This window comes from Rhipicephalus sanguineus, chromosome 1, assembly GCF_013339695.2.
Source record: "Rhipicephalus sanguineus isolate Rsan-2018 chromosome 1, BIME_Rsan_1.4, whole genome shotgun sequence".
Lineage (NCBI taxonomy): Eukaryota > Metazoa > Arthropoda > Arachnida > Ixodida > Ixodidae > Rhipicephalus > Rhipicephalus sanguineus.
The window spans coordinates 61,044,932-61,063,694 of NC_051176.1; the positions used below are offsets into that span (position 1 = coordinate 61,044,932).

The 18,763-nt window shown below is 48.7% G+C and overlaps 1 long non-coding RNA gene across 3 annotated transcripts; it reads left to right on the forward strand.

Moving 5' to 3' along the window:
* Window positions 1-2,211: 2,211 nt before the first annotated feature.
* Window positions 2,212-6,019, forward strand: LOC119392179 (uncharacterized). 3 transcript variants are annotated; one of them, XR_007415736.1, is made up of 6 exons: window positions 2,212-2,339; window positions 3,072-3,190; window positions 4,578-4,695; window positions 4,995-5,090; window positions 5,203-5,274; window positions 5,979-6,019. It is a non-coding gene; the product is annotated as an uncharacterized LOC119392179 (long non-coding RNA). The 3 variants fall into 3 exon arrangements; XR_007415735.1 differs by lacking the exon at window positions 5,979-6,019 and adding an exon at window positions 5,660-5,700; XR_007415734.1 differs by lacking the exon at window positions 5,979-6,019 and adding an exon at window positions 5,341-5,381.
* Window positions 6,020-18,763: the final 12,744 nt, after the last annotated feature.

An 18,763-nucleotide genomic window follows, 5' to 3' on the forward strand; every position in this document is an offset into this window, starting at 1 on the left:
GCCGTGAAATCCGATCATAACAGCCCGTCCGCCGCCCCAGGAGGTGTCGAAGGGGATGCAGCACCAAAGCACCCAGGAGAGGCCGCTTTCAAAACTAGCGCCTATGTGAACACTATTTAACCCCAAGCTTCGCTTCACGGGCCCGTTATTCATGTTACCGCGCAACATTGGCTGTTCGGAACTGTATAGAATTCAACCTGGTCCTCTAGTTCAACCGACTCCCGGAAACAACCGTTAGCAGCAGCGCAATGGGACGCGCCGGCGAGCATACGCCACCGCGCTGACATGGCGCGAGCGGTTGGCGTTAGGGGAGAGTGAAGAGCAAAAGACAGAAAAGCAGTGGCTGAGCTCGCCTATGCAGGATATGCGTAGCGTGAGCTATGGTTCAGCTGATTATTCTTAGCTTTCCTGGTTGCCTATGATTAGCTTGATTACCATGCTTACTGCTGCTTCAGTGACACAGGTATACGCATTATGTGATACATGTATACTTATTTCTTGCTAAACGTCAGGTTGCTTCTCAATTGCCACAAAGACGGCTCGGTGGTCAGTGTAGTAACACGCTGCCGTCTCTATGGCCCCAACGCTCGGCGCAGCGTGAGACTTGGCTACTGTGCAACGGAGACGCATAGCTGGGCACGCACCGGCGCCAGTGCGTCTGCTGCGGCTATGACGTCACTCCTCTGGAATGCGCAGACCCGCGAGGCGCGCGCGGCGGCTCCGGCGCGCCAGCTGTGCGCCGTGTGACGTCAGTGCTCCTCGCGCTTGCGCAGCACGGCTCTCCAGAAGCCACGCGAAACTGCTCAACCTCGGCCACTGTAGCTAACGTTACAAAAAACGTGATGCGCACGCGGCTTTTGTTTAGTTTATAACTTACTTTTTAACCCTTTCCCTACCGAAGACGAGCTGGGCTCGTCCGCGCTGAAAGAAAGCGTTTGTGGGCAGAGAAATTAAGCTATCCTGATTCATTCTGCTGACTTCTCTTTGGCTTGAACAGGTGGTGCAGTAAAAAATATAAAAACGCGCTCGAAGCATGCATTTTGGTCGAGAAAGTACTGGATTCTGGTAACCAGAATTAGAAAATGGCGTCTTCCTCTGGACCGCTCGTGCCGGCAGCAGCTTTTTTCAGAAAAAAGAAGAAAACGCTTGTTCACCGAGGTTTTGTGGAATTAATAATTTCAGTTCTCCTGCGAGTGAAGCAGCGACTGCACAGAGCAGCATATTTATTCTAAATCATCGGATTGGGACGAAGACCGCGTCCCAACATTTCGGCAGTAGACGCCGATAGTTGTAGACAATTCCCCCCCCCCCTCCCCCGACGCGCCCAAAGCATTTGTCACGGGCTCCCTTGTTCGTGCGCATTATTTTTTTTTTTAAATTTCGGAGACCAGAGGGTTCCTGGACTATAGGGAGCCCTCCCACCTTATAGGGTGATACCGAGCATCGCTCGGAACACTGTTTCGCAAATAAACGTTTCTCTCGCTCTCAGAGACATTTTCTGCACCGAAGACAGGAACGGTTAGGGCACTTTCTGTGATGCAGTGCAGTGAAGCCAATCCTTTGCATATTTTCAAAATATATATACACATTTTGCTTGTATCTTGCGAATAAAGCGTCTTTAAATAGTTTTTTTAGTTGTTTCAAGACAAGTAGAATAAAATCGTCGAACAATCCGTATTTTTGTATCGTTTTTGGTTTAAAAAAAAAAAAAACTTCGTAGGGAAAGGGATAAGGTGTTCACTGCCAGGGGAGAAACGCGATTCGACCCGGCCAATAGGAAGATTCCCCTCCTGCTGGTCTTTTAGCGATCTGGATGTCTGCTCCTGCTCTACCTTCTCAGTCATGCCGAAAAGAAAGGCACACAGGAGTGTGTTGATTCGACAGTGGGCACTTGACTCACCATGCTACAGAATAATTAAGCGGTGAGACCATAGAGTAACAGAAAATGACAAGAGTGGACACACGAGCCTATAAACGGCGGAGCTACGCAGCTTCTCGCCAGCCGTTAGACGGCAGCACGTCACTCCCTGTTTCCAAGAGAACGCGCGTACTAGTTATCTACTGCAGTACCTTTTCTGGTTCACGATACATCTACTTGTCTTTGTCAGATTATGTGGCTGCGGCAGTGGCTTCCGCTGGCTCGCAGTGCGGCTCTAAATCCGTCTTTATCGTCTGCGATTGGACAGTTCGAAATCATCGATTGGTAGCTGTCATGACCATATATGGTCAGATTTGCCGGCAAGACGACGCGGCGACGCATATAAAATTGGCTCTACCTGCTCCGCGGATAATTCGCTGGGATCGTCTGCCGGGAAGTTACTCTGCTTGGCGGCTGCTTGGTAAGAACGCCTTCATTAGGTTCTTTTTTCCCTTCATTACTTTGCAATGTATTTGTCTCTACAGCTTTAAGTTGACATTTGACGCAATTTGTGTTTTAGCGCCGAAAGCTTCTTTGTGCTTCGCGTATGGTGCTCGTGAATTGCTTTGCATTAAGAAATAGCTACTTGAAATGCTACGCAGCTTTTCCCTTCATTACTTTGCAATGTATTTGTCTCTACAGCTTTAAGTTGACATTTGACGCAATTTGTGTTTTAGCGCCGAAAGCTTCTTTGTGCTTCGCGTATGGTGCTCGTGAATTGCTTTGCATTAAGAAATAGCTACTTGAAATGCTACGCAGCACGTTAGCGAAGAAATCGTTTCTTGGCGCCAAAATGAGTCGCCGCTTGCGTCGTAAGGTTTTCTTTGTGCATACAATGCCGTTACACGCAGTTCTAATTCACTGCATGGGTGTGCAAATGTGTGAAAGAGTGCAGTTATGCTTTGAATCGTTATTTGTGGTATTCGCAGTTTGCTTGACGCCTATGTTAAGAGCCAAATTAGAGAGAACTTGAGAAATGAGAACAGTGTTCGTTGGCCGTGGCTACGACGTAATATTCTCGTACCGAAGGTTGCTTTGTTTTCACTGCGGCAACTGCTGGGACTGTTTTTCGCGAAAGGGCGCTGAGAAGTGCGTCGGAGACAATTTGTGCGAAGGCCAGAGAAAATACGGTCAACTTTTTCTCTTTTTTCAGGTCATGCCGTCCGGAGTCAAGTACTACGGCAGCTACTGCTGCGCTGCGTGGTGCAACAACAACGGCAGGACAGGGAGAGAGCGTGGTACTAAGTGGTTCAGGATTCCGCGAGACGACAGGTAGCCCTTTGCACATTTCCAAGATGTAATTTTGAAGTTGTGGTTGTCATTAACTAACTATCAAAGTATGTTTGTATCTTTCGCACTATTTTGCCGTTCAGCTAGTTAGTGTTTGGATGGTCATACATGCATATTCTTCATTCGCCTAAATCGAGTGGCCCCTTTTCACTCTCAAAACTCTGAAAACTTCGCACTGGAGGTGTCGCGGAGCTGGGCGGCCTTCCTCGTTTCTCCTTTCTTTTTCTGTTTCTTGCATCTTTTTCTGTCCCTATCTCTTTCTCTCTCTACCTAGTTTTCCCTTTCTGTATCTCTCTGGGCTCATTCTTGCTATGTATTTCTTCATTTTCTCTGTCCCTCTGTTTCTTTTTCTCTTTATTTGTTTTTCACTCTGTGTCTTTGTCACCTTTTCATGCCTTTTCCTTTCATTCCTGTCTGCGTTCTATCTCATTTTCACATGGTCGTTTTTGTTTGACACTCGCACCAGTTGTATTTGGTAGTAGAGCTTGCCAGATTCCTGTGGTGCTTATCCTTCCGAGGAGTTTTGCATGACTGAGCACAACTTAATGATAGCTTAAACAGCTCCACTGTAAAGAGAACGAAGAGAGAGTGAGAGTTTATGATAAGTTTTACGATGTTGCACAAGTCAGTGGCAGCTTAATTGAGTTTGTTTTAAAAAATGTAGTTCCCAATGCGTTAAACTCTGTTGGATATACATGACTTGCAGCTATTGGCCATTGCTGGTGTTCTATCTGTTGCCTTAAGTGCTTTCATCATGAGTGCGCATTGGAGTTGGACTTCCCTCTTAAGCAGAACTCCCCCCACCCCCAGGGCAAAGGTCTGGTTGCAGTATGCTGATCGTCAAGACCTGCTTTCTAAGCCAGCCTCGCAGCTGTATGCCGTCTACCGCCTGTGCAGTGAGCACTTTGAGCCACAGTGCTTTATGGACCCTGGGCGAACAAAGCTTAAAAAAACCGCTCTTCCTTCTGCCCCCCCATTGACTCGCTGGCAGATGATGATAGCGCAGGGTAAACTGTTTGAGAAATGCGTGTGCACACAACTGTCCAAAGTTGTGTTTTTTTTGTACTAACTCTGTGCACTGTGTCGTAACCTTCTGGTTACTTTAGGCAGAGGCTATTTTCTCTATAAAACACTGTTGCTAAATCGCAAGGTGTGTGTTATGTGTGTTGTACTTATCTCTGTGTTTTTCAATGCATCGCCTTCAGCGATTGTCTAGCAGTCTGTCCTGTGTTAACTCACTTTGTTGTTATTTGTGAGCTGTGTTCATTTCGTTAAGCATTCAAACCATGTAAACAAATACATGGCCATTGCGTGCCGTCTACTTTATTCTATACCTTTATTCTATACTGCTGGCATTTATTCTGTCCAGCCCAGTCTACCAGTCCATTTGTGGCATGTGAGAGCTTTGTTGACATGAGGTCTGACCCGGAGATCCTTCATTCATGACTGCAGTGAACCTTTCCCACCTTATGGTTCACAGGGTCAAGGTAACATTTCTCGTTTTCTGATGGTAGCTGTCAAGTTGCATAGTGCTAATCCAACTTGTCCATAAGTGCATGTAGTGCTTGATCATGCTGCCAGTAGGCACGGTGTGGCAGATGCAGTGAATGCAATTGCGTAAGAAGTATCCCTTACCTTAAACCACTGTTTCAGAGCTGCTCATAAGTCTGGTCTTTACTAATTCACATCTGAACTAGGTGTCCTTATTTTGTGTGGGTGCATGAGCATGTCTTATGGTGCTAATTTGATTGATGGGAGGCCTCTATTAATGCAAAGTTTTTTTTAGGGGTAACCAAAGCGGCTTCCAGGAGAACATCCAGTCTAGTCGGGGGTGACGAGAGTGAGAGTGTAAAGGAGAGCTCCTGTTCCCTGGCACTGCCTGGTAAGTCGTCTGTCGTTCTCTTTTGTGTTAATTCAGACTTTATCTGATGGCAGGAAAATGGTTAGAGGAAAGGTGTTTCTGTTCAACAGTTCGTTCTTTTGTGTTATTGCAGAAGGGACCCTAGTCGACAGCCACAAGCAACCTGTGAAGGGTGCTGCGGAGACTCCTTGCTCTACTGCCCATGGTAAGGAGTTTTTCTGGCACAGTTTGCTCGGTATCTCATTGGTGTCTTTCGTTGATGTCATTGCAGAAGAAAGTCCAGTCGGTGGTGACAAGAGTGAGAGTGTAAAGGAGAGCTCCTGTTCCCTGGCACTGCCTGGTAAGTCGTCTGTCGTTCTCTTTTGTGTTAATTCAGACTTTATCTGATGGCAGGAAAATGGTTAGAGGAAAGGTGTTTCTGTTCAACAGTTCGTTCTTTTGTGTTATTGCAGAAGGGACCCCAGTCGACAGCCACAAGCAACCTGTGAAGGGTGCTGCGGAGACTCCTTGCTCTACTGCCCATGGTAAGGAGTTTTTCTGGCACAGTTTGCTCGGTATCTCATTGGTGTCTTTCGTTGATGTCATTGCAGAAGAAAGTCCAGTCGGTGGTGACAAGAGTGAGAGTGTAAAGGAGAGCTCCTGTTCCCTGGCACTGCCTGGTAAGTCGTCTGTCGTTCTCTTTTGTGTTAATTCAGACTTTATCTGATGGCAGGAAAATGGTTAGAGGAAAGGTGTTTCTGTTCAACAGTTCGTTCTTTTGTGTTATTGCAGAAGGGACCCCAGTCGACAGCCACAAGCAACCTGTGAAGGGTGCTGCGGAGACTCCTTGCTCTACTGCCCATGGTAAGGAGTTTTTCTGGCACAGTTTGCTCGGTATCTCATTGGTGTCTTTCGTTGATGTCATTGCAGAAGAAAGTCCAGTCGGTGGTGACAAGAGTGAGAGTGTAAAGGAGAGCTCCTGTTCCCTGGCACTGCCTGGTAAGTCGTCTGTCGTTCTCTTTTGTGTTAATTCAGACTTTATCTGATGGCAGGAAAATGGTTAGAGGAAAGGTGTTTCTGTTCAACAGTTCGTTCTTTTGTGTTATTGCAGAAGGGACCCCAGTCGACAGCCACAAGCAACCTGTGAAGGGTGCTGCGGAGATTCCATGCCCTACTGTCAATGGTGAGATGCGGTTTAATGGCACCAATTGCTTAGTATCTTATTGCTGTCCTTGTTAATCTGCTTGCAGAGTCAAGTCCAACCAGCAGTGACGAAAGTGACGGCGAAAAGGAGAGCGCTTGTTCCTCGGCCCCACCTAGTAAGAGCGTTATTTCTTTTTATGTTTGTTGGGCAACCATCTCTAACGTAGTCTTGCCTCACGGGCATGGGCTGAGCAGCTATATGGCAAAGTGCAGTGTCCGTCATAATCATAATAGTTTCGGGGCATAAAATCTCTGCAGTTGTTATTGAAAAGCCTAAAGGCATGTGTTGCAGAGTGCTTGGCCTTGCTGCATATACAGCACACAAAGCAGCTAAAAGTTAAGGTAACTAACATAGTGGCCATCGACACTAATTTATCCAGGAGCTGCATCGTAAATGCAGCTCCTAGTGAGTTATGAAAGTAGCTTACAAAAGTGTTATAAATCAAAAGAGCCCAATGATGTGACATTCATTATTTTTTGCTATTATGGTGAACACAGCACTGTGCTTTTGAGATTCATGGGTGAGCCATCTGACGGACCATATATATTAAGTCTGTTGCGACACCTGTACTTACTTCTACGGTTGCATTACAAGCTGGGAATGAGTACAAACAAGGATCTGTCCTTCGGCACGGATACTTGAACTTTAGTGCTTGCCTACTGTTGCAAGATTTATTGTTTCAAATGTGTGATAATACATGTCATCTTGATAACTATCCCAACGGTACATCTTAAACATATAATTTTTGTGTGCCGGCGGCTCTCCTAAACAGCTTTGCAGTAAATTAGAGTCCCTTTTGTAGGATGCGTTCCGTAAAGCACTGACTGTTTATAGCTACAGCAAAGCAGGCTTTTCATAGCAATAACTGTACAATGTTGTACTGCTAGGTTTTCTTTAGAAAATAAAATTGGCCTGCTTATAACATAAGCACCCTTTGTGAACGAAGCAACATCAGTTATTCTCTAATAATGTAAGTTTACTTTGCAGTAAAATACTGTTTTTTCTTTTTCTAGCTTCTGCAGGCACTTCATCCACCTTTGCGGCAAAGTCTCGCCGGCCAAAAGAAATCATCAAGCGGCTTCAAGGGAGGGTGTGCAAGTACAAGAAGACTATTGAACGACTACGGAAACGGCAGGTGAAGACTCCCCGCACAACTGAAGAAGCGTTCGATGTTGTCAAACCTTTTGTCACTGATGAAATGTTTCAGCTCTTAAAAAGTCACGTTCAGCTGAGAGGAAAAAGCAGGGGTAAACGTTTTACTCGGTGGATGAAAAAATTTGCTTTGCAGTTGCATTTCTGTGGTGCAAGAGCGTATCGCTTTTTGTCATCGTTCCTAACACTGCCTAGTGAACGTTCCATAAGGAGATGGCTCTCAAATGTAAGAATGCTGCCGGGAATAATTCCAGGGATAGTTCAATCCATTGGGTTGTCGACTAAGTCGTGGAGCAAGCGCGACAGAGTGTGCGCTTTAATTTTTGATGAGATGATGCTTAAAAAAAATTTGGCTTATGATGTGACCCAAGATGTTGTGCAGGGCTTCACAGACAATGGTGTTGAGCGAACTTCAACAATCGCAGACCGGGCTATGGTGGTCCTGCTTTCTGGAATCTCTAAGAGATGGGTTCAGCCAGTAGCTTACACAGTAGCCCACGCCTCTGCATCATTTTCACACTTGCACAACCTATTAATGTCACTGATTAAGCAGTTGCAAGAAATCGGAATATCGATAAAAGCCTTAATATGTGACCAGGGAGCATCAAATGTGAGCTTGTCGAGGCAGCTGGGAGTATCTGTGGCAAAACCATTTTTCACTGTTGATGGAAACCGCATCTTTTTCATTTTCGATGTACCACATCTTGTGAAAACTACGCGGAACAACCTGCAGATGCACAAACTTCATATTGGACAGGAGGTTGTAGACTGGGCACACATTACCAAGTTGTATCATTCAACCCATGAGCTAAGGCTTCGATTGGCACCAAAATTAACGGAAAGACATATCTATCAGAAACCATTCAGCAATATGAAAGTGAAGCGGGCGACCCAGGTTCTTAGTGCATCCGTTTCCATTGCAATTACTGCACTTGTGTACGTTAAAGAACTGCCAGAATCTGCGCTGGCCACGGCCAATTTTTGTGACAGGATGGACATGCTGTTTGATGCTTTGAACAGTTCGAGTCCAAAAAAGAATGCTCAGAAGATGAGGTATGCAATTATTAAAGGGCAGTCTGAAGTGCTCGACTTCCTTGAGGCAGCTGCTCCATGGGTTGCTACTTGGAACTTTGAAGGCAGGCGGCAGCCACATACGATCACAGGGTGGCAGGTCACTATTAGAGCAATCCTGATGCTCTGGGAAGAGCTCTCGAATAAGTACAACTTCAGATTCCTCCTCACCAGGCGGCTACAACAGGACCCTTTAGAAAACATGTTTGGAAGCATTCGACAAAGGCAAGGATGCAACATGAACCCCACTGTTCCCCATTTTATAAGTGGTCTAAAGCACATTATGATCCAAAGAATTATGAAACTTTCAGATAAAGGAAACGTTGAGGAGGACAGACGTGTACTTCTTCAAGAGCTCTCGCCATTTTCATTCCACAAGCCATCGCTTGCAGATCATGTTCAGCCACCTTGCTCGGATGACTTCCCTCCACTTGAGGATATAAGTCTGCTTGCTTCACTGAACCAGTCGCATGCTGTCGATGATGCAGCATCTTACTACGTCGCAGGGTTTCTTATTAAGAAGTTTCTTGAAAAGTGCCCTGAGAATTGCCATTGTTCGGCATTTCTGAAGGATGATGAAAATGATTTGAGGCAGGAACACCAGTATTTTATGATGCTGAAAGCTTATCATGTACCTGGCAAGTTGTTTGGAAATTTGACTGTTCCGTCTGCCAGAGCGTTTGAAATGTTCCAGGAATTGGAATCTGCCTTTCTTTCCATTGTTGAAAGTGTGGTTCATTGCCATGGCATCTGCTCTATCTTGTCTGCTAAACTGTCATCCTCAAATTTCCACCTTTGTTCACTGGATTGCCATGCTAGGTTTCTGAAGATGTACTGTCGAATACGCTTGTGTTGGCATGTCAGATTTGTTAACCGCAACTTGGACAAAGTTCGCTTTCAGTCCTCAGTTTCTGGCTTGCAGCTTGACAAGTTTAAGTCTTAAACCAAAGGATGTGGGTTTTATGTGATATAAGTGTGAGGCTTAGAAAACCTCCTAGTGTGATGTTTGTGCGAGATGCATTGAAATTGCATGTTGCTTTGTGAAAAATGTGAAACTACTTAAAAAAAAATGGGGGGCGGAATGATTTGTTTTGCACTGTGCGCGATAGCTGCTTGTATACCTAATAAGAAAGGTTGGACTTCGAAAGCTTATTGTAGTCCTCTGTGATGCTAATGCTGTCTTCTGCACTTTTATTGTATTGTGGGAATTTTCTAAATATCGCCATCGCCTATTTATTCCTACTGTGCAATTTCTCAACACGTGGCAGCTGTCTTGCTTTGTGTAGTGCACCCATCTTTTGTACGTGCTTACCGAGAATGTGACTTGAAATAAAATGTTTCGTCTCTCCCAACGATTGTCATGTCTGCATAAACAATGGCATTGTGTGCTCGCCGCTCTGGCGGTGTGGCTTACACGAAGCTTCTTATGCATGCAAATAACGCGTAAAAAAAAAAATATATATATATATATATATATATATATGACCTCCGAGACAATCACACGAATAAAAGTGGTCTCGGGGGCCGTGTAATTTTACCTATAGCTAAATAATGGCCTCTGAGATCGGCATTTTTAATTATTTTTTTGCGACTTCCGATCTCTGAGGCGGCTGTTAGGATTCCCCACTTCCGTTTGGTGCGCTGCGAACCCAAATCAGCCGCAGGGGCCTACGGGAGTGTCCTCTCTTAACCTTTTCTATATTACTCTATGGTGAGACCTTGATCTGGAAGGCGTGACGGACAAAGGACGATTGCACGGCTACGTTGAACTGTTGGTGCCTGTGTACCACCTTAAACAATAATCAGTTTTGTTTTCCTGTCGTATATAGAGGTCGCGCAGGTCTTGTTTTGAATTTATTTGCATTTATGTACAAATTTATTGTGCCTATATTTACGATATTGGAGGCCTAAAACGTTGTTTTGCCTGCCTATCTTTGGCGCCTAAAACGCACTTTTTTAGTGCCTAAAAATCCGGCCTCTAGTTATCACCAGTCATTTATGTCGTCATACACTCACGTCATGCTATGCCAATTTTGGTATACATCAAGTTAATCAAACGGCCGCGAGAGCACGAAGACCTACGGCCAGTTAGACAGATACGCTCAAAATGCATTTGGTTTGCCATGAAATTCTCCGCGTTTAATAAAATTCGGCAGAACCCACGTACCGTGGGAGTCGATATTATGCGAAGCATGCGGCGGGTAGGTGACTGTGGCGTAACTTTTTTTACTGAGCGACACGTTACAAAATGACGCTAAAGATTTGTATAAATTTTATACGCACACGTTGTACGCATATGTTGAAGAGCCACATATGTGTTATATAACAAGTTGTTTACGGTTAGGTAACGCTGCCAATCACAACGTGGGTATTATCAATACCAGAAGCGGTAAGCTGATATGTAGTGCTTATACGTGTCCCGAGAACGCACGCACGCTTCACGAACCCGTGTGCATGTGTGCAAGAAGTTCTTGACAGTTCTTGAACAAGGACATCATCACCGTGATCAGTGAGCACCAGCAGCTGGTCATGACTTGTTATAGGATCCGGTCGTGATCGTGGTGACGAGGGGTCCATGTGTAGTGAAGTATGTGGTATAGTAGAGCTGTTAGAATACGTGGATGCCTCGGCCATTTCGCCGACAAATTGTCTGTCGACAGAGCCCGCGACATGTCGGAACCTGAAGCCACCCTTCGCGTTGGTGAGGTATAGGCCGTCGAGGCTGGTTGGCCTGGATAGTGCTATGTAGACCAACATCAGTGGATGGTGTTTGTCGTATTTGTAGACTGCCTGGGCGTATGTGGCTTACGTAGCCTAGTCTACAAAGCGGCTGTCAATCAATCTGGCATTATCCTCGGTCAGCATGAGGCCATCACCCAGCCTCGTAAGAAATGAAGAGGACACTGCGTCGTTCTGGCGGACTAAGTGCACTTTACGGTGCGGTGATGTGGATATCATATGTAACTTTCGTTAATGTATTCCTCCGGGGTCGAGCAATGCTTCAATATAGCTTGCTGAATCATAGGAATACAAACGTAATGTTTATTAGACTGCTATAAAAGCGGAGCCAACACTGGAACTACAGACGTTAGTCTGATATGACGCCTGTATTGTTGGAGTAGACATCGTAGGAGTATCATGTAGTGTTTATTGCTTTCTTGTAAAATTAGATAGCCAGAACCACAACCACAATTGACGTTGCACCGATATTACGCCTGCGTAAGCTGTTTTCCAAACCAATTTATAGACCTGGCGTGGCTCAGTGGTAGAATACCTGATTGCCACGCAGAATGCTTGGGTTCGATTCCTGCTGGGATCCTAATTTTCATTATTTCCATTCGTTGAGTCAACGCTGCCGATGTTGGTTTTCCTTAACGCTCTAGCAATTAAGTGAACAATGTCTATTCTCGCCGTTCCTGGCTAGATATAAACTGTCAATCACCAGTGGCGCATACCCGTACACCGCGGCCCGTGGTAAACGGGTATGTGCCACACGTGTCTAGTGGAAAGGGTTTGACGACATGACCCGGCAGTCATATTCGTCAAATCGTCTTACCCTCCCATGCAAATTTTGGTTTACACCAAGTTAAGTAGGTGATTATGAGAGCACCCAGACGTAGGCGGCTAGATAGATAGATAGATAGATACGTAGATAGAAACGCTCAAAGTGCCAGAGGTTCGCTAAGAAATGCTTCGCATTTAATAAATGTCTAACCTATTGATTAATAATACATGCGCAAACCCTACCGTCAGAACGGATAAACTGAGCCAAATTTCCACGCATTTTACCGAAAGAGCTCCATCGCTGCATGCCAGGCAGTGCCAGCGAACGTGAACGTTTGAACCAATATGGCGCGCCCCGCCACGGTGGTAGGGTCACCCTAACGGTGACCCTACCACTGTTAGGGTGACCTTACCGTTAGGGTGGCTAGTGGTGGTCTAGTGGTTATGGCGCTCGACTGCTGACCAGGTCGCGGGATCTAATCCCGGCCGCGGCGGCTGCATTTTCGATGGAGGCGAAAATGTTTGAGGCCCGTGTACTTAGATTTAGGTACACGTTAAAGAACCCCAAGTGGTCAAAATTTCTGGAGCCCTTCACTACGGCGTCTCTCATAATCATATCGTGGTCGTCGTGGTTTTGCGACGTTAAACCCCAGATATTATTATTATTATTATTATTATTATTATTATTATTATTATTATTATTATTATTATTATTATTATTATTAACCAATATGGCGCCCACAAAAGCGGTGTCTCCACCCTGTAGCGGAGGAGGCGCACACATCGAGGCACCCTAGCAGCCAATAGGCAGGCGCCGGCTGGCAGAGGGTCGTTCCCGCCATGGACGCCGCTGAGGAGGCTCGCCGAGGAGGACAGCGCGCGCTCGCCCGAGAACGGCAGTGCCGACGAAGAGCAGATCCCGCCGTCAGGGCTAAGCGAGCAGAGGAAGAACGACTACGTCGATTGCTCAACCCTACTTTAGGAAAACAGGACACAGCAACCAAACGGCAACAACGCAAGGAAAATCCAAAGGTGAAGCCAGAGAAACACAAGCGAAACGCGGGTATCGAGCCGATCCCGAGGTGCGGGCGCGAAGAAATGCTGCGAAAAGAGAAACACAGGAACAGGGCGTGCATTGCACTTTCCCAGCACATACTTAAGAGTGGAGCTGCCCACAATTTTTTGCTTAGTTTGCACCTGAAGCCTACGCCATGCGACTACTTTGTTGCTATTTCGTGCCAGTTCATCCGGTGCTGCGGTATCGGAGAAGCAAACAAACAGCTCAAGCAAAGCGCGTGGTAGACCAAGCCAACGAAGCAACGTAGCAACGTTACGGCGTGCCATGCAGGCAGTGGAGTAAATCCCAGAAGGTCGGGGGGGGGGGGGGGGAGGGGGTCCTGACGCCCCTCGTGTTCAGATTGGGGGACACCCCTTGCAAGTGTCTCCCCTTGAGATTTATCTTTCAAACATCATGTATTTGAATTGTTTGACAGTTACGTATAGTGCATTCAACTTTCTTTAATGCCCGTTTATATTTTTGTGGGTACTTGTATTCAGCACCCCTCAGCTGTGCGAGACTATTGAACCAACCATTGAACTCGCAACTGCCGCTCGATCGGCTTAAGAGAGGACTCAATAGAACAATCCAATTACGAGAGCTGGGAACCCATGCTCGTCATTTAATTTTATTTCATAAAATTATCTTAATTTTTATATAAATCAAAACAACGCCTATATATATATATATATATATATATATATATATATATATATATATATATATATATATATATATATATATATATATATATATATATATATATATATATATATTGTCAAGACGTTTATTAACGGGCACTCAGCGACGGCGCACGGCAGCGACAGTCAAAGCGGGGCCGACTCTCTGCACGAGGGGCGTGCTCTCAAAGAGAACGACCCACTGGAAGGCGCTCGACAGGACGACCCATTACTGAGTAGGAATGCTTCGCTACAATTTCCCCGGCTACGAAAAGGGAGCCGCCTGGCGACCTAGCAACTTGTCACTATGAGCGGGTCATGGTAGGGCTTCAGGCGCGCCACGTTGACAATGTCGCGCCCTCGACGGCGCATGTCCAAAGATGGGTCGGTGGGTTCGATGAGGTAGTTCACCGGGGATGTGCGTTCGACGACACGGTAGGGGCCTTCGTATTTGGGCAGTAGTTTGGAAGAGAGGCCAGGTGCAGTGGTAGGGACCGAGAGCCATACGAGTGCTCCAGAAAGGAACGTGGACGCAGAACTGGTGGTGTCACCGCGAATACTTTTCTGCCGCTCTTGGCTATTCGTAGTAAAGGTCTTGGAGAGCTCGCGACACTCCTCAGCAAGTCTGGCTGTGGCAGAAATAGGCGCACATTCAGATCGATCCGGCTTGTAGGGAAGGATTGTGTCAATGGTGTGCGACGGGTGCCTGCCATACAATAAGAAAAATGGTGAGAAACCAGTAGTGCTCTGAGGAGCGGTATTGTAGGCGTACGTGACGAAGGGCAGAATGACATCCCAATTCGTGTGGTCGGCGGCGACGTACATCGAGAGCATGTCGCCTAGCGTGCGGTTGAAGCGTTCGGTGAGGCCATTCGTCTGCGGGTGGTAAGCAGTAGTTTTGCGGTGAACAACGTTGCACTCTTTGAGAATGGCTTCGACGACTTCCGACAAGAAGACACAGCCTCGATCACTGAGCAGCTCCTGGGGTGGACCGTGACGCAGCATGAATCGGTAGAGCAGGAAGGAGGCCACATCGCTCGCTGTAGCCGCAGGGAGGGCAGCAGTTTCAGCGTATCGCGTGAGGTGGTCTACAGCGACGATGGCCCAGCGGTTACCAGCGGACGTCAGGGGAAGTGGCCCATATAAATCGATGCCAACGCGCCCAAACGGTCGGTCAGGGCAAGGTAGAGGTTGCGGACCTGCTGGCGACAGGTGCGTTGAAGTTTTGCGGCGCTGACAATCGATGCAGGAGCGAACGAACTTCTCCACGTAGCGGTACATCCCTCGCCAAAAGTAACGTTGGCGAATGCGGTGGTAGGTTTTCGATACCCCAGGGTGTGCACACTGCGGATCAGAGTGGAACGACTCGCATATGTCATAACGCAGACTGCGGGGTATTACTAGTAGCCACTGGCGGCCGTCGCCGTTGTAATTGCGTCGGTGGAACAGGTCGTCGCGAACGGCGAAATGGTGGGCTTGACGACGCAAAAAGCGAGTGGATGGTGTGGCCGATGGATCAGTCAGCAAGTCTATCAGTGAGGCAATCCATTGATCCTTGCGCTGCTCGGTAGCGATGGTGTGAATATCGATGGAAGAAACGACGAAGTGAGACGCTGAGTTGTGGGCATTGTCGTCAGGCAAGGGAGAGCGCGACAGGGCGTCGGCGTCAGCATGCTGACGTCCGTTGCGGTACAGCACGCGGATGTCGTAGTCTTGCAGGCGAAGTGCCCAACGGGCAAGACGGCCTGAGGGATCCTTCAATGACGACAACCAGCACAGTGCATGATGGTCGGTCACGACATCAAACGGGCGACCATACAAATAAGGTCGGAACTTTGTAAGGGCCCAAATGATTGCCAGGCATTCTTTCTCCGTGACGGTGTAGTTGGTCTCGGCTTTAGTAAGCGTACGACTTGCATATGCGACAACATATTCCGGGAACCCAGGTTTGCGCTGCGCAAGGAAAGCACCGAGGCCAACACCGCTGGCGTCCGTGTGTACCTCTGTAGGGGCCGTAGGGTCGTAGTGGCGTAGAATGGGAGGAGACGTCAACAAACGACGGAGCTTTGCGAAAGCGTCGTCGCACTCTGACGACCACGAATTGAGGGGCCCGTTACTTCCAAGGAGCTTCGTCAGCGGTGATATGATAGTCGCGAAGTTTCGGATGAAGCGCCGAAAGTAGGAGCATAGTCCTACGAAACTGCGCAGTTCTTTGACGGACGTAGGTTTGGGGAACTCTGTCACGGCCCGAAGCTTGGCTGGATCTGGGAGGATGCCGTCCTTGGACACCACGTATCCTAGTATCGTCAGCTGCCGTGCTGCAAATCGGCACTTCTTGAGATTCAGTTGTAGCCCGGCGTCGCTCAAGCGCGTCAAAACCTGCCGGAGGCGTTGAAGGTGTGTTGAGAAGTCCGGGGCGAAAACGACGACGTCGTCGAGGTAGCATAGGCACGTGTGCCATTTCAAGTTGCGCAGAACGGTATCCATCATGCGCTCAAAGGTCGCAGGCGCATTGCACAGCCCAAACGGCATGACGTTGAATTCGTACAAGCCGTCGGGTGTGACAAACGCTGTCTTCGGTCGAGCGTCATCAGCCATGGGGACTTGCCAGTACCCTGAGCGCAAATCGAGCGATGAAAAGAACTCTGCTCCTTGCAGGCTGTCAATGGCATCGTCTATTCGAGGTAGGGGATAGACGTCCTTACGGGTGATCTTATTGAGTCGTCGGTAGTCCACACAGAACCGCACAGAGCCGTCCTTCTTCGCAACGAGAACGACAGGAGACGCCCACGGGCTGTTTGAGGGTCGAATAACATCGCGGCGAAGCATGTCTTCGACTTGCTCGGTAATTACACGACGCTCTGTTGGCGACACGCGATATGGACGTTGCCGCAGTGGTGGTTGGGCGCCAGTGTCGATGCGATGCGTGACAGCAGACGTGCGGCCGAGAGAAGTTTGCGCTACATCGAACGAAGAACGAAATTCTTCCAACAGGCATAGAAGCTGGGAACGCTCGACCGACGTAAGGTGTTCAGCAATCGAGGAACCAAATAAATCAGCGGGTGACGAATCAGATGTGGAAACAGCACTGAGCGAATGGGAGTTGGCGCAGTGCGTGTCACCCGGTGCGTCCATAACTTGTGCGTCTTCGAGGGCTTCAGCTCCGCCGAGACATTCCCCTCGCACCAACCTAACAATGTACGGGGATGGGTTCGTAACAAAAATGTCGGTGTTGCCCTGAATGACTTGCACGGTCGCAAATGGCACCAACAAGCCTTTTCTAGTGAAGACGCGGTCAGATGGAGAGAGGAGTGCAACGGCGTCGGTGAGTCCAGTGCAGCAGACTGACACAGCCGTTGACGAGTTTGCAGGAAGTGTGGTGTCGTCTTTGACGAGTACCTTGGTCGCAGCCGGTGTACTGTCCGCCGGCGCCAAATCTGCGAATGGTGAGAGCTCTATTTCGGCTGGTGCGCAACGAATTACGGCGGCGTGACGGGCGAGAAAATCCCATCCCAGGATGACGTCGTGAGAGCATGAGGAAATTATGATGAATTCGACGGCGTACAGAGCGTCCTGAATCACGACACGGGCTGTGCACACCGCTGTCGGGTGAATACTGTGAGCGCTGGCTGTACGGAGGGAGAGCCCGGAAAGTGGCGTCGTCACCTTTCGTAGTAGTCGGCTAAATTTAGCGTCCATAACGGAAACGGCAGCTCCAGTATCTACAAGGGCCGATGTGCGCATACCATCTACAAACACGTCTACTACGTTTGATGGGCTTTGCTGAGGGCTTTGGCTGTTCGATAGCGTCGCAGCCCTTGCCTCTTGGACTGCGACGACTAGTTTTCCTGGTCTCGTGCGACCGGACGAGGCCGCATCGGTGACAGTGAGCGGCGTCGTGGGGACGGTGAACGACGGGTAGATGGACCTGGGCGTGACGTCGGTGACATAGGCGGCAGCGGGTCATAATACGGGCGGCTGGACTGGTTGGTGACGGCTGATCTGACTCGAGGCGGCTGCACGCGGTTGCAATAGCGGGCTACGTGGCCGGCGCAACCGCACGCAAAGCAGATCGGGCGGTTGTCGGCAGTGCGCCATCGGTTTGCCGAGCTAGGTCCCATCCACATGGCAGGACGCGAGGGACGGGGCGGCTGCTGATATGACGACTGCATGGTGGGCTGCAGTCGGGGCGTAGGGATGATGTCGGCGTACGCAGCCGGCACACTCGCTTCGAAGGCCTGAGGCCTGGTGACGGCTCCAGCGTATGTTAGCGGGGGCACCACAGGGAGCGCTGGGGGCGGCCTGGCTGCAACTTGGGCGTAACTGAGCGGCGCAGACGCAGGAGGGGGCTGGTGGTATTCCGGCATAACCTCCGCGATTTCCTGCTCAATAGCCCGGCGTAGGGGAGGCAGCAGTGTGGTCGACGACTGTACAACATCCTGCGGGTGAGAGAAGGCCAGTAAGGAGAACTGGCGGGCAATTTCCTCCCGGACGAATGACTTGATTTCGGCGAGTAAGACGGAGTGGTCCGACACGGCCGACAAGCCAGCGAGATCGGCGTCGCGTGATGGAGGTCGACGCGTCATCAGCCGCTGCCGGCGTAGCTCCTCGTAACTTTGGCACAGCGTGATGACCTCTGCCACAGTGCGAGGGTTTTTGGCGAGTAGCATGGTGAAGGCATCGTCGTCGATGCCTTTCATGATGTTCCGGATCGTGTCGGCTTCAGACATGGTTGCGTTGGCTTTCTTGCACAAGTCGAGCACGTCTTCAATGTAGCTCGTGAAAGACTCGCCGGACTGCTGGGCTCGTTCACGTAACCGCTGTTCGGCTTGCAGCTTGCGAACGGCAGGGCGGCCAAAGACGTCGATGATGGCGGTCTTGAAAGCGGACCACGTAGCGAAATCGGATGCGTGGTTGTTATACCATAGACTTGCCACACCCGCGAGGTAGAAAACGAGGTTGCTCAGTTTGCCTGCCTCGTCCCATTTATTAGGGACGCTCACACGCTCGTAGATCGCGAGCCAGTCCTCGACGTCGGTGCCATCCG